General features: G+C 42.5%; 1 protein-coding gene across 1 annotated transcript in view; it reads left to right on the top strand.

Annotated features, from left to right (window-relative positions):
• Nucleotides 1–10,209: 10,209 nt before the first annotated feature.
• The window catches only part of LOC122547008 (uncharacterized), a 57,739-nt gene continuing 55,691 nt past the window's right edge, over nt 10,210–12,257 (top strand). The window contains exon 1 of the mRNA XM_087976554.1: nt 10,210–10,317. The gene's annotated coding sequence lies outside the window, so the exon portion shown is untranslated. The remainder of the gene's footprint in view (nt 10,318–12,257) is intronic.

Here is a 12,257-nt window from a genome sequence, read left to right as displayed (position 1 = left end):
AAATGCGATATCATATTGAGTATTAGAAAAACAATGTTTGTTGTTGATAGAATTACTGCAAAGTCTGACACATACATATATATCTCTGTGTTACAAACACCAAAGAAAGGGAAGGTAACTCGATGAGGGTTAACATAAGAAATTAAAGATTGCATTAAGTCAAAGGAAGCAGCTTGAGAAGAATTCCAGATATTGTGGGACCTGAGAATTCGGAAAAATTTATGTTCCAGAAATTGAGAGCCAAGAAACTCATGAGGAAATAAAAACGAACTTGATTACAAGCAAACAGGAAACATGAAGACTTCCTAAATCTATGATCTGTTTCTCAAAGAAAACCAAAGCAAATTCAAATGTGAACATTTGTAAGTGATAGGTAAATTTATCGTGGAGAACAAGGAAATGACAGAGAAACTAACCAGTTACTTTGCACGAATCTTCATGGAGGAAGATCGAGGAAATCTCCGAGAAATGCCAGGTGATCAAATAGGATTTGTGGAACTGAAGACATAAAGTCGATTCATATCAGTAAGAAGGTTCTAATTGAAACTGTGGCTAGTTGATCATTGCTAAGTCTTATGTACCACAGTATATAAAATTTGCAGGTGACATCAAAACTGGTGGTGCACTTAACTCAGATTATAATGAGATTTTTACTACTTGGGCGAATGGGCCAAGTAATCGCAGATGGAGTTTAATTTAGATACTTATGAGGTGCTGCATTTTGGAAAAACAAACCAGAGCAGGACTTGTACACTTAATGGTGAGGGCCTGGGGAGTGTTGCTGAACAAAGAGACCTTGGAGTGCAGGTTCATAGCTCCTTCAAAATAGAGTCACAGGGAGAGAGGATCGTGAAGAAGGTGCTTAGTATGCTTTCCTTTATTGGTCACAGCAATGAGTATAGGAGATTGGAGATCATGTTGTAACTGTACAATACATTGTTTAGGCCACTTTTGGAATATTGCGTGCAATTCTTGTCTCCTTTCTATCGGAAGGATGTTGTGAAACTTCAAAGATTTCAGAAAATATTTACAAGGATGTTGCCAGGGTTGGAGGATTTGAGCTATAGGGAGAGGCTGAATAGACTGAGGTTGTTTTCCCTGGAGCGACAGAGGCTGAGGGATAACTTTATCGTTTACTTTAACGAGGGAACTACATATGATAAATAGACAAGGTCTTTGCCCTTGGGTGGGGTTGTCCAGAACAAGAGGACATAATTTTAGGGTGAGAGGGGAAAAATATAAAAGGGAACTAAGTACAAAGTTTTCATGCAGAGGTTGGGACATGTATGCCAGATGAGCTGGTGGTGGCAATTACAACATGTAAAAGGGATCTGGATAGGTGTGCGAATAGGAAAGGTTCAAAGGGCTAGCGGCCAATTGCTGGCATTTGGACGAGATTTGTTTAAGATATCTGGTCGGCGTGGACGAGTTGGAGGTACTGTGGAGGAGTTGTCTCGTGGAGTAGTAAACGCAAATGTAGGTACTGAGGAGTTGTAGGATCATGTCAAAGAACGGGAAAATACGTGGCAACCAATTTTTTAATTGGCCTGTGAGCAGATAGAGTAGCAAATCATATGGTATAGAGGGCATCCTTACAGTCCATCAGGCGCATACTAACAAAAATAAACTAATGCATAACACTTGCCCGACTTTCTGAACTATTCCCTTAATCTTAAATGCCACAATTCAACTGCTCATCTAAGTTCTTGGCTTAAACTCATGAAGTTTACTGCCTCAATTTACTTTCTTTTTCAAAAATTCGTAGAGCAGGACAGAAGTAGGGTTCTCTCCACTGAGTGCCCATTAAGTAAAACATGAAGACATTTTGGGAATAACCCTGAGTGAGAGAGGTTCAGCTAAACTGTCAACCGTGCCCTGGCGAGGGAGCAAGATAGCGCACAACCACTGGAGGATAAAATCCTTATTTATCAAAGTATATCCCCCACGTCAAACGTCTCTCCAATAATTTGAAGAGTTCAATTTTTCAAACTTAAATGTGTTTCACTCCCTGGAAAATTCCACGGAGAGATGAGGACTCTGCTGCTGACTTCCTTATCAGTTATTTGGGCCATACTCCATTGCAATATATTTATTTCAGTACGGCAGCAAATTCTCAAACCGCACTGCCAATTAAATCATTATGGCAGTTGATGCCACCGTCATGACTGGGTCAAAAAGCTAGAAGAATTTGGTCACAGGTTGCATGCAATGTGAGTGCGAAAATCTTAAAAAAAGAAATCAGAATGGCAGGCCTGTGACAACTGAACTTCCGAGTTCAATTCAATTGTTAGCTAATTGGATTTGGACCAGAAATAATAGGTTTGAGCAGGATCTTTTATGATAGGTTGGCAAGCTTGTATCAGTGGAGTGAAAAGGGTCTAATGTTTCCAAGGACAGTTACCGGAGAATTAGTGTGGCAACAGCAGGAAGGAAGGCCATTCGATCGTTTATGCTGATTATAAAAAAGGAACCGTCCTCTAAATTAGCACGTTTGTCAACTTTCAACATTATTTCTGTCATCGATGTTTTGAAACAGTATGCTTGTTCCTCATTGCATCCATGGAGACAGTTTTTCCCTGTCTGCACGTTAAACCACCACGTGATTTCGAACTCGTCTGTTTAATCTCCTCTCACCTCTGCCCACCACACGGAAAACAAAATGATCAGACCACTCCAGTCTCTCAAAGAATTTAAGAAAATGGGTAGGTCATGCAACCCGTCAATCCTATTTCACCATTCGGTGAGATAATTTCTGATCTATCACCAGAGAAGCCAAATTAGAAACTGCTCCAGTTTATCGGTGCATAGGTAATACGAAAGTCGGAGGAGTTGTTGACAGTGAGGAAGGATGTGGCAGGTTACAGCGGGATATAGATAAGCTGCAGAACTGGGCAGAAAGGTGGCATATGGAGTTCAATGTAGCTAAGTGTGAGGTGATTCACTTTGGTAAGAGTAATAGAAAGATGGGGTACTGGGCTAATGGTCGGATACTTGGTAGTGTGGATGAGCAGAGGGATCTTGGTGTCCATGTACACAGATCTTTGAAAGTTGCCACCCAGGTAAATAGTGCGGTGAAGAAGGCATATGGCGTACTGGCTTTTATTGGAAGAGGAATTGAGTTCCGGAGTCCTGAGATCATGTTGCAGTTGTATAAGACTCTGGTGCGGCCGCACCTGGAGTATTGTGTGCAGTTTTGGTCGCCATACTATAGGAAGGATGTGGAGGCACTGGAACTGGTGCAGAGGAGGTTTACCAGGATGTTGCCTGGTATGGTAGGAAGATCGTATGAGGAAAGGCTGAGGCACTTGTGGTTGTTTTTATTGGAGAAAAGAAGGTTTAGGGGTGACTTGATAGAGGTGTACAAGATGATTAGGGGTTTAGATAGGGTTGACCGTGAGAACCTATTTCCATGATTTGAGTCAGCTATTACGAGGGGACATAGCTTTAAATTAAGGGGTGGAAGGTATAGAACAGATGTTAGGGGTAGGTTCTTTACTCAGCGAGTCGTGAGTTCATGGAATGCCCTGCCAGTAGCAGTGGTGGACTCTCCCTCTTTATGGGCATTTAAGCGGGCATTGGATAGGCATATGGAGGATAGTGGGCTAGTGTAGGTTAGGTGGTCTTGGATCGGCGCAACATCGAGGGCCAAAGGGCCTGTACTGCGCTGTATTCCTCTATGTTCTATGTTCTATGTTCTATAAGGTGAAGACTGTTCCTTTCTTTAACGGTGACTATTTTACAAATATAGAAATTATGTTCTAAAGCGTCTACAATATAGTTCTCTGAGTCATCCAATTCCAACAGAATTTCGAGAGTTGATCACATCCTTATCCTCATTAGTGAAGAATGCTAGTTAAAAAGAATGTCGACGGAGAGACAGCTAAGGTAACCCTTACATCAACGTGAAATAACTGAATGGCCACGTTATGTTCTGAGTGTCGCTTATTCTGTGTCTCTGACAGAGGTTCCCCATTCAAGGAAGTCCCAAATGTGTGAATGGGCAGAGTGTTTAGAACATAAAAGCGGAGAAGGGCGAGGGGATGTAACGGGAGGGAGGTTAGTTAGAGGTGAATGATGTACATTAAACAAATGTGAATTGGATATAGTGACTGAGGCGAGTGCATTCTTGTGACTGCCCAGAATAGGATAGACTGACTGAGGAGAATGGGATATATTGGCTGAGAGCAGTTTGGATGCAGTGACTGAGTGGCAAGGATAAAAGGAATGAGCGTAGTGAGATGTCGTAACTGCGTGGAGTGGCACATGGTGACTGAGGGGATTGTGATGTATTGACTAAGGGGGTGGGACACAGACATTGAAGTGGCTGAGACATGGTGACTGAGGGGGTTGTGATGTATTGACTAAGGGGGTGGGACATAGACATTGAAGTGACTGAGACATGGCTGAAGAGATTGGGGAGACACTGAATGAATACTTTTCGTCAGTATTCAATCAGGAACAGGACATTGTTGTCAATGTGAGTACTGAGTCACAATTAAGTAGAATGGATGGCTTTGAGGTATGTAGAGAAGAGGTGTTGGAAATTCTGGAAAGGGTGAAAATAGATAAGTCCCCTGGGCCTGATGGCATTTATCCTAGGATTCTCTGGGAAGCAAGGGAGGAGATTGTAGAGCCATTGGCCTTGATATTTATGTCCTCTTTGTCTACAGGAGTAGTGCCAGAAGATTGGAGGCTAGCAAATGTGGTTCCCTTGTTCAAGAAGGGGAGTAGGGATAACCCTAGTAACTATAGGCCGGTGAGTCTCACTTCTGTTGTGGGCAAAATCTTAGAGAGAATTGTAAGGGATAGGATTTATGAACATCTGGATAGGAATAATGTGATCAAGGATAGTCAGCATGGTTTTGTGAAGGGCAGGTCGTGCCTCATAAACCTTATTGAATTCTTTGAGAAGGTGACGAAGGAGGTGGACGAGGGGAAAACAGTAGATGTGTTGTATATGGATTTTAGTAAGGCGTTTGATAAGGTTCCCCATGGTAGACTACTGCAAAAAATACGGAGATATGGCATTGAGGGTGAGTTGGAGGTTTGGATTAGGAGTTGGCTGGCTGGAAGACGACAGAGGGTAGTAGTTGATGGCAAAGGTTCATCTTGGTGTGCCGTCACTAGCGGTGTTCCGCAAGGATCTGTTTTGGGACCATTGCTGTTTGTCATTTTTATAAATGACCTGGAGGAGGGGTTAGAAGGTTGGGTGAGCAAGTTTGCGGATGATACGAAGGTCGGAGGAGTTGTAGACAGTGAGGAAGGATGTGACAGGTTACAGCGGGATATAGATAAGCTGCAGAACTGGGCAGAAAGGTGGCAAATGGAGTTCAATGTAGCTAAGTGTGAGGTGATTCACTTTGGTAAGACTAATAAAAAGATGGGGTACTGGGCTAATGGTCGGATACTTGGTAGTGTGGATGAGCAGAGGGATCTTGGTGTCCATGTACACAAATCTTTGAAAGTTGCCACCCAGGTAAATAGTGCGGTGAAGAAGGCATATGGCGTACTGGCCTTTATTGGTAGAGGAATTGAGTTCCGGAGTACTGAGGTCATGTTGCAGTTGTATAAGTCTCTGGTGCGGCCTGATCTGGAGTATTGTGTGCAGTTTTGGTCGCCATACTATAGGAAGGATGTGGAGGCACTGGAACGGGTGCAGAGGAGGTTTACCAGGATGTTGCCTGGTATGGTAGAAAGATCGTATGAGGAAAGGCTGAGGCACTTGGGGTTGTTTGCATTGGAGAAAAGAAGGTTTAGGGGTGACTTGATAGAGGTGTACAAGATGATTAGGGGTTTAGATAGGGTCGACAGCGAGAATTGTTTTCCTCGTATGTAGTCAGATATTATAAGGGGGCATAGCTTTAAATTAAGGGGGCGGGGGGAGGTATAGGACAGATGTTAGGGGTAGGTTCTTTTCTCAGCGAGTCGTGAATTCATGGAATGCCCTGCCAGTAGCAGTGGTGGACTCTCCCTCATTATGGGCATTTCAGCAAGCATTGGATAGGCATATGGAGGATAGTGGGCTAGTGTAGGTTAAGTGGGCTTGGATCGGCGCAACATCGAGGGCCGAAGGGCCTGTACTGCGCTGTATTCTTCTATGTTCTATGTTCTATGGTGACTGAGGGGATTGTGATGTATTGACTATGGGGGTGGGACACAGACATTGAAGTGGCTGAGACATGGTGACTTCAGGGAATTGTGATGTAATGACTAAGGGGGTGTGACACAGACATTGAAGTGACTGAGACATGGTGACTGAGGGGATTGTGATGTATCGACTAAGGGGGTGGGACACAGACATTGAAGTGGCTGAGACATGGTGACTGAGGGGATTGTGATGTATTGACTAAGGGGGTTGGACACAGACATTGAAGTGACTGAGACATGGTGACTGAGGGGATTGTTATGTATCGACTAAGGGGGTGGGACGCAGACATTGAAGTGACTGAGACATGGTGACTGAGGGCATTGTGATGTATTGACTAAGGGGATGGGACACAGACATTGAAGTGGTTGCGACATGGTGACTGAGAGGATTGTGATGTATTGACTAAGGGGATGGGACACAGACATTGAAGTGGTTGAGACATGGTGACTGAGGGGATTGTGATGTATTGACTAAGGGGGTGGGACACAGACATTGAAGTGGCTGAGACATGGTGACTGAGGGGATTGTGATGTATTGACTAAGCGGGTGGGACACAGACATTGAAGTGGCTGAGACATGGTGACTGAGGGGATTGTGATGTATTGACCAAGGGGATTGGACACAGACATTGAAGTGGCTGAGACATGGTGACTGAGGGGATTGTGATGTATTGACCAAGGGGGTGTGACACAGACATTGAAGCGACTGAGACATGGTGTCTGAGGGGATTGTGATGTATCGATTAAGGGGGTGGGACACAGACATTGAAGTGGCTGAGACATGGTGACTGAGGGGATTGTGATGTATTGACTAAGGGGGTGGGACATGGACATTGAAGAGACTGAGACATGGTGACTGAGGGGATTGTGATGTATTGACTAAGGGGGTGGGACACAGACATTGAACTGGCTGAGACATGGTGACTGAGGGGATTGTGATGTATCGACTAAGTGGGTGGGACACAGACATTGAAGTGACTGAGACATGGTGACTGAGGGCATTGTGATGTATTGACTAAGGGGATGGGACACAGACATTGAAGTGGCTGAGACATGGTGACTGAGGGGATTGTGATGTATTGACTAAGGGGGTGGGACACAGACATTGAAGTGACTGAGACATGGTGACTGAGGGGATTGTGATGTATTGACTAAGGGGGTGGGACACAGACATTGAAGTGACTGAGACATGGTGACTGAGGGGATTGTGATGTATTGACTAAGGGGATGGGACACAGACATTGAAGTGGTTGCGACATGGTGACTGAGAGGATTGTGATGTATTGACTAAGGGGATGGGACACAGACATTGAAGTGGTTGCGACATGGTGACTGAGAGGATTGTGATGTATTGACGAAGGGGATGGGACACAGACATTGAAGTGGTTGAGACATGGTGACTGAGGGGATTGTGATGTATTGACTAAGGGGGTGGGACACAGACATTGAAGTGGCTGAGACATGGTGACTGAGGGGATTGTGATGTATTGACTAAGGGGGTGGGACACAGACATTGAAGTGGTTGAGACAGAGTGACTGAGAGGATTGTGATGTATTGACTAAGGGGGTGGGACACAGACATTGAAGTGGCTGAGACATAGTGACTGAGAGGAGAGGCATATTGTGAATGTTGGGAGTGTGATGTGGTGAAGTACGCAAGTGAGATTGAATTACTGACTCTAGTGAGATGTCTGAAACTAATACAGATTCTGAAATTATGGAAAATAGATACAAAGATTGTTAGATATTAATAACGCAGAAAAAAATATTCTTTGGCTGATCAGACTCCGTTATTCACTTCATTATTCTGATCCCATTACGAGCTTTTGGTTCAGAGCGCTGCATCCCTTGGTAACCAAAGTTCACACCGAAATACTTCTGTAAAGTTTTGTAGGTTTCTATTTCTAACACCCTTACATTCATTGAGTTCCAGATTCCCACCAACCACTTGGTGAAATGATCCTGACAGTACCTTAGGCGACAAATTAATACCGCCCCTTAAACTAACACATACTCTAAAAAAAAATCATTACCATGAGTGACGACACTGAAATTAAAGCAAACCCTGAAACCAGCACAGATACAGAGACAATATATTTATCCAAATTAATGCAGCTCTTGTAAAGTTAATTGCACTACAGCTGGCGAATTGAATGTTGATACTGAACCTACATTGTGGAGGGATTTGATTGCAGCAGTTAGGGTGCAGAGACGATTTACTGCAATCTTCCCTGGGCTGAAGATTCTCACATATGAAGAGGATTTGAACAGATTAGGTGTATTTTACTCATAGCTGAGGATATTGAGATGGGAAAATTGTGTAAATGAATAAAATTATGGAGGATACAGACAGAGTAAACAGAATAATTAAATTGTCATTGGATAGGCATATGAACGAGAATGGAAGAGTATAGCTTAGATGGGCTTCAGATTGTTCTCACAGGTCGGCACATCATCCAGGGCCGAAGGGCCTGTGCTGCGATGTCTTGTTCTACGTTCTAAAGAGGAAAAGCAACTTTTCACGTTGATGGAGGCATCAAAATCACGGATGGGAACATAGATTTGAGGTAATGGACAGAAGATGTGGAGGATGTGTGAGGCAAAATTTCTTAAAGAATTGAGGTGGGATTCTGAATCCCTCATATAATTGGAAACAAATAGTTAGATATGCCTTTGAACTACGAAGGCAAACAAGGTTCTGGGTTAAATTTTGTAAAATGGGTTTCGAATTATTCGGCTTTTGTTTTTGTCTGGCCGTAAGTTGATCAGTTGAAGGTCCTTTTCTTTGCGGCAGGTTTTCTATGACTCAGTAACTGCATGGTTTCTGTGTTACCTGTGTATTAAACAAGGTAAACATTGTGGTTGATCGTTCACTTGGTATGATTGTCGATTTGCAGTGGGGTCTCAGCCGAATGGCTTCACTTCCCACAACGGCATAGATTGCCAGGACGGCACTTTTCTCACCCTCTTCCTCCAGCTGAGGTGTATTGACCCTCCAGTGAAACTGCCACTAATTGTCTCTTTCATCGCCTCCTGCAGTTGGAAGCGAACCTTCAAACTGTGGAGTCTCTCCTGCAAACAATACACGATATGCAAAACACCTACTATCCCGGAAGAGACGCATAACATTGGATACTATGTGACTTCAACTGTTTTTCCAAGTGTTGTCTAAAGATTGTGACATTTCCCGTGTCAACATCCCTCCAAGACTGTGCAATCCAGACTGTTACTATTCATTTCTCTCAAATCTTCCCCAAATGTCCTGTCTCTCACTTTAAAACGATGCTGCACTATTTCGACCCTTGCTGACTTACAGCCTTCTGGCCTTAGTAGAAGAACATGCCTGTGGTCCTGCATGACTTTGGCGATTTTACGTATCTTAATACAACAAAGCTTGACATTTCCATTGTATCACAATCTTTAGACTGTCATACAATAGAAAAAGAAGCGAAGGAAACAAAGGATTGTGGACGCTCGGAATCTGAAACAAAAACTGAAATGTCTGGATAAATTGCAACAGGACTGACAGAATCCATGGAGATTTAACGTTTCAGGTTTTAAATTGTGAAGAAGATTCTCTGGACCCGAAATGCCAGCTCTGTTTCTCTTTCCACAGATGGTGCAAGATCTGCTGAATGTTTATTTTGCCTTATAATAGCATTGTTTTCATGTCCATCTTCCCATTCTGTCCAATTTGCATTTAAATTGAGATAATATCACATTTTGTCCCATTATATTCTATGTTCCAAATTTCTATCCTGCAAATAAAACCTGCCCATATCTCTTCTCAGGTTATTTCTGTCGCTTATTCTGAAGCTAATCTCAGTTACCATGCATCCTTCATCATGGAAGACTGTTACGAGACTAAAAATCAAACTCGTGAGATGTTTCTTTGTTTCAGGTATGTAAATTCTTCCAATGCAAACTCCTTATGCTATTTTTATAAGCCAAAGATTTACATTAATGTACGTTCCATGCAAACTCCTACATTGATGTAAATCTTTGGCTTATAAAAATAGCATAAATAACCATTGTCATTGCATGTGTAACATAGTGAGCAGTGCTGAATGTGCCATTCGGAATATCAAGACATTCTGCCTGACTGAAGATGAATGACGTGAACATATAACCCGCTGTATCTCAACAGCAGCATCACCTTTGGAGACTCTGGTAAGCGTCCCCATGTGAACTAATGATCGAAGTCAGCTCATCAATGATTGACTTGGTGATTATTCTACCGATGCAATGCTCCTTTCATGGACATTTTGTTTCGAATATTGACAGCGTTTCAAAACATCAGGACTGGAAGTGGAGCCGAAGAAGAGAATGCCTGTACCAGGAATGCATAGGTTTTAATGATTGGGTGTTTGGGGATTGTTCATGTGGAAAAATAATTGTTGGGCACAAAGGTTTACCCGTCGAAAATGGCGTTTGTAATTAATGCATAGTGTTTTGTTGGTTTGGGTCTCTTTCAAGGAAAGAGCCGGATATGACTCTATCTGGTTCACAGTGAACGAGAAACATAGACGTAAAGTCAATTGGGTTGTCATTAACAGGACGAGTTGAATTGCCCTCTGCCTCTCAACGCACCATTTGAAGTTGGGAGGTCGATGTCAATCTTGTGGGGACGGAAAGAGAGAAATTGGTTGATCCCACGCTGCATTTTGTGACCACAGTGACGACGAATTGTAAATATCATGCTGGCACTTTAGATTGGAATGAGTGAGTGAGGGAAAGCTCAATCTGTGTCTGTGGAGAGGAAGTCTGTATGGGGAAAGAATGGCCTATTATTTGTGCTCTACAAACTCTAGAACAATAAGTAGCATGTGTTACTTGAAATACCAAACGAAATGTTGGATGTATGTGACAATACAAAGGCAACGATCATGAATATCCTCAATCTGCAAATTATTTCGAGAAAAGAAATCAGATCCTTTTCAGAAACCTATGTTTTAAAGTCCTGAGATTTTTCTCAGACTAGTTTGTCCAGCAAACCTGACATTTTTGTTTTTTATTCATTTTTGTTTGCTTTCTGGAGCTACCGAGTAATGCATTATTCTCCATTGGAGCAGTTGACTGAAATGTAGACACAGAGAAGGTGATAGACGTTGAAAAAAGAATACTAAATATTTCATAACGATGTCTGATTTAATCCTGCACAGTTATAACACGACCAAAAACACAGTAATATCAACACTCATCCCAATTTCCTGCACTGGGCCTATAGACTTGAAGATTGCAATACGTGAAATGCCCACGCAATTGACGTGTTTTAAACGTTTGTCTTGATTCCCGACTCAAGCATTTTTTTTAATGGTCGCAGTGCAGGAGAGAGATAACGTTCCCACTATGAACGTGCATGTATACTACATTTTCTGGGAATGTTTCTGAGTGCAAAGATGTAAGTAAATCTGTGCGTTGTGTTTCCAGTGAGTGAGAGAGACAGAGCATTACCAGTGTAAGGTGAAATCCTCTCTGCGCATTACATTTCCCTTCTATTACCGCTAAAATTTGTTTTCTCGAAACTAAATTCTGTTTTTCACTTTCTCTCATATTGTGCATGGGGACGGTCCTCTGTTGCTGTTTCTCAGTTTCCTATGAAGTCATTTTCATATCATTCAAAATGTATGAGACTTTTAAAAATCACTATGGTCGGAAAAGAAAACTCGCTAGTGATTGTCATTTGAGACCATATGGGGGTTGACAACACTGGTATGACCTGGCCAAAAAGATAAACTCCATTTTAATGAATACATAAAATGAAACGTTACAAAGCGAGATTTTGTTAAAAAAAGTGAATGACAGACCTGTGACAAACAGGCCTCCTTTTCCCCAAATGATAAACTAATTGTCTTTGGACTGGACAAAGGACTGAAACAGGCTACTTTTTTTTATTCTGGAAGCTAAAACTGTTGGAATCAGTGGGGGCAGGTCAAAGTGACGGAGGCTCCCATCTGACAAATTACAGTAATTTACAGAGTGACAACAGCAGTGAGTAACGTCATTCCACCCTGCATATTCATGAGGATTATCAAAAGGTGCATCTCGCCTAATCCACCAAATTGTCCTCGTTTCACTGTCGTTTCTGTTCAACTTCAGTTGCAAATGTA

The sequence above is a fragment of the Chiloscyllium plagiosum genome, unplaced genomic scaffold, assembly GCF_037043375.1.
Source record: "Chiloscyllium plagiosum isolate Xiang-an unplaced genomic scaffold, Cpla_swu_hap1 HiC_scaffold_29, whole genome shotgun sequence".
NCBI classification, from domain to species: Eukaryota; Metazoa; Chordata; class Chondrichthyes; order Orectolobiformes; family Hemiscylliidae; genus Chiloscyllium; species Chiloscyllium plagiosum.
Note: the sequence above shows the minus strand (reverse complement) of the source record. Positions and strands in the feature narration are given on the sequence as shown.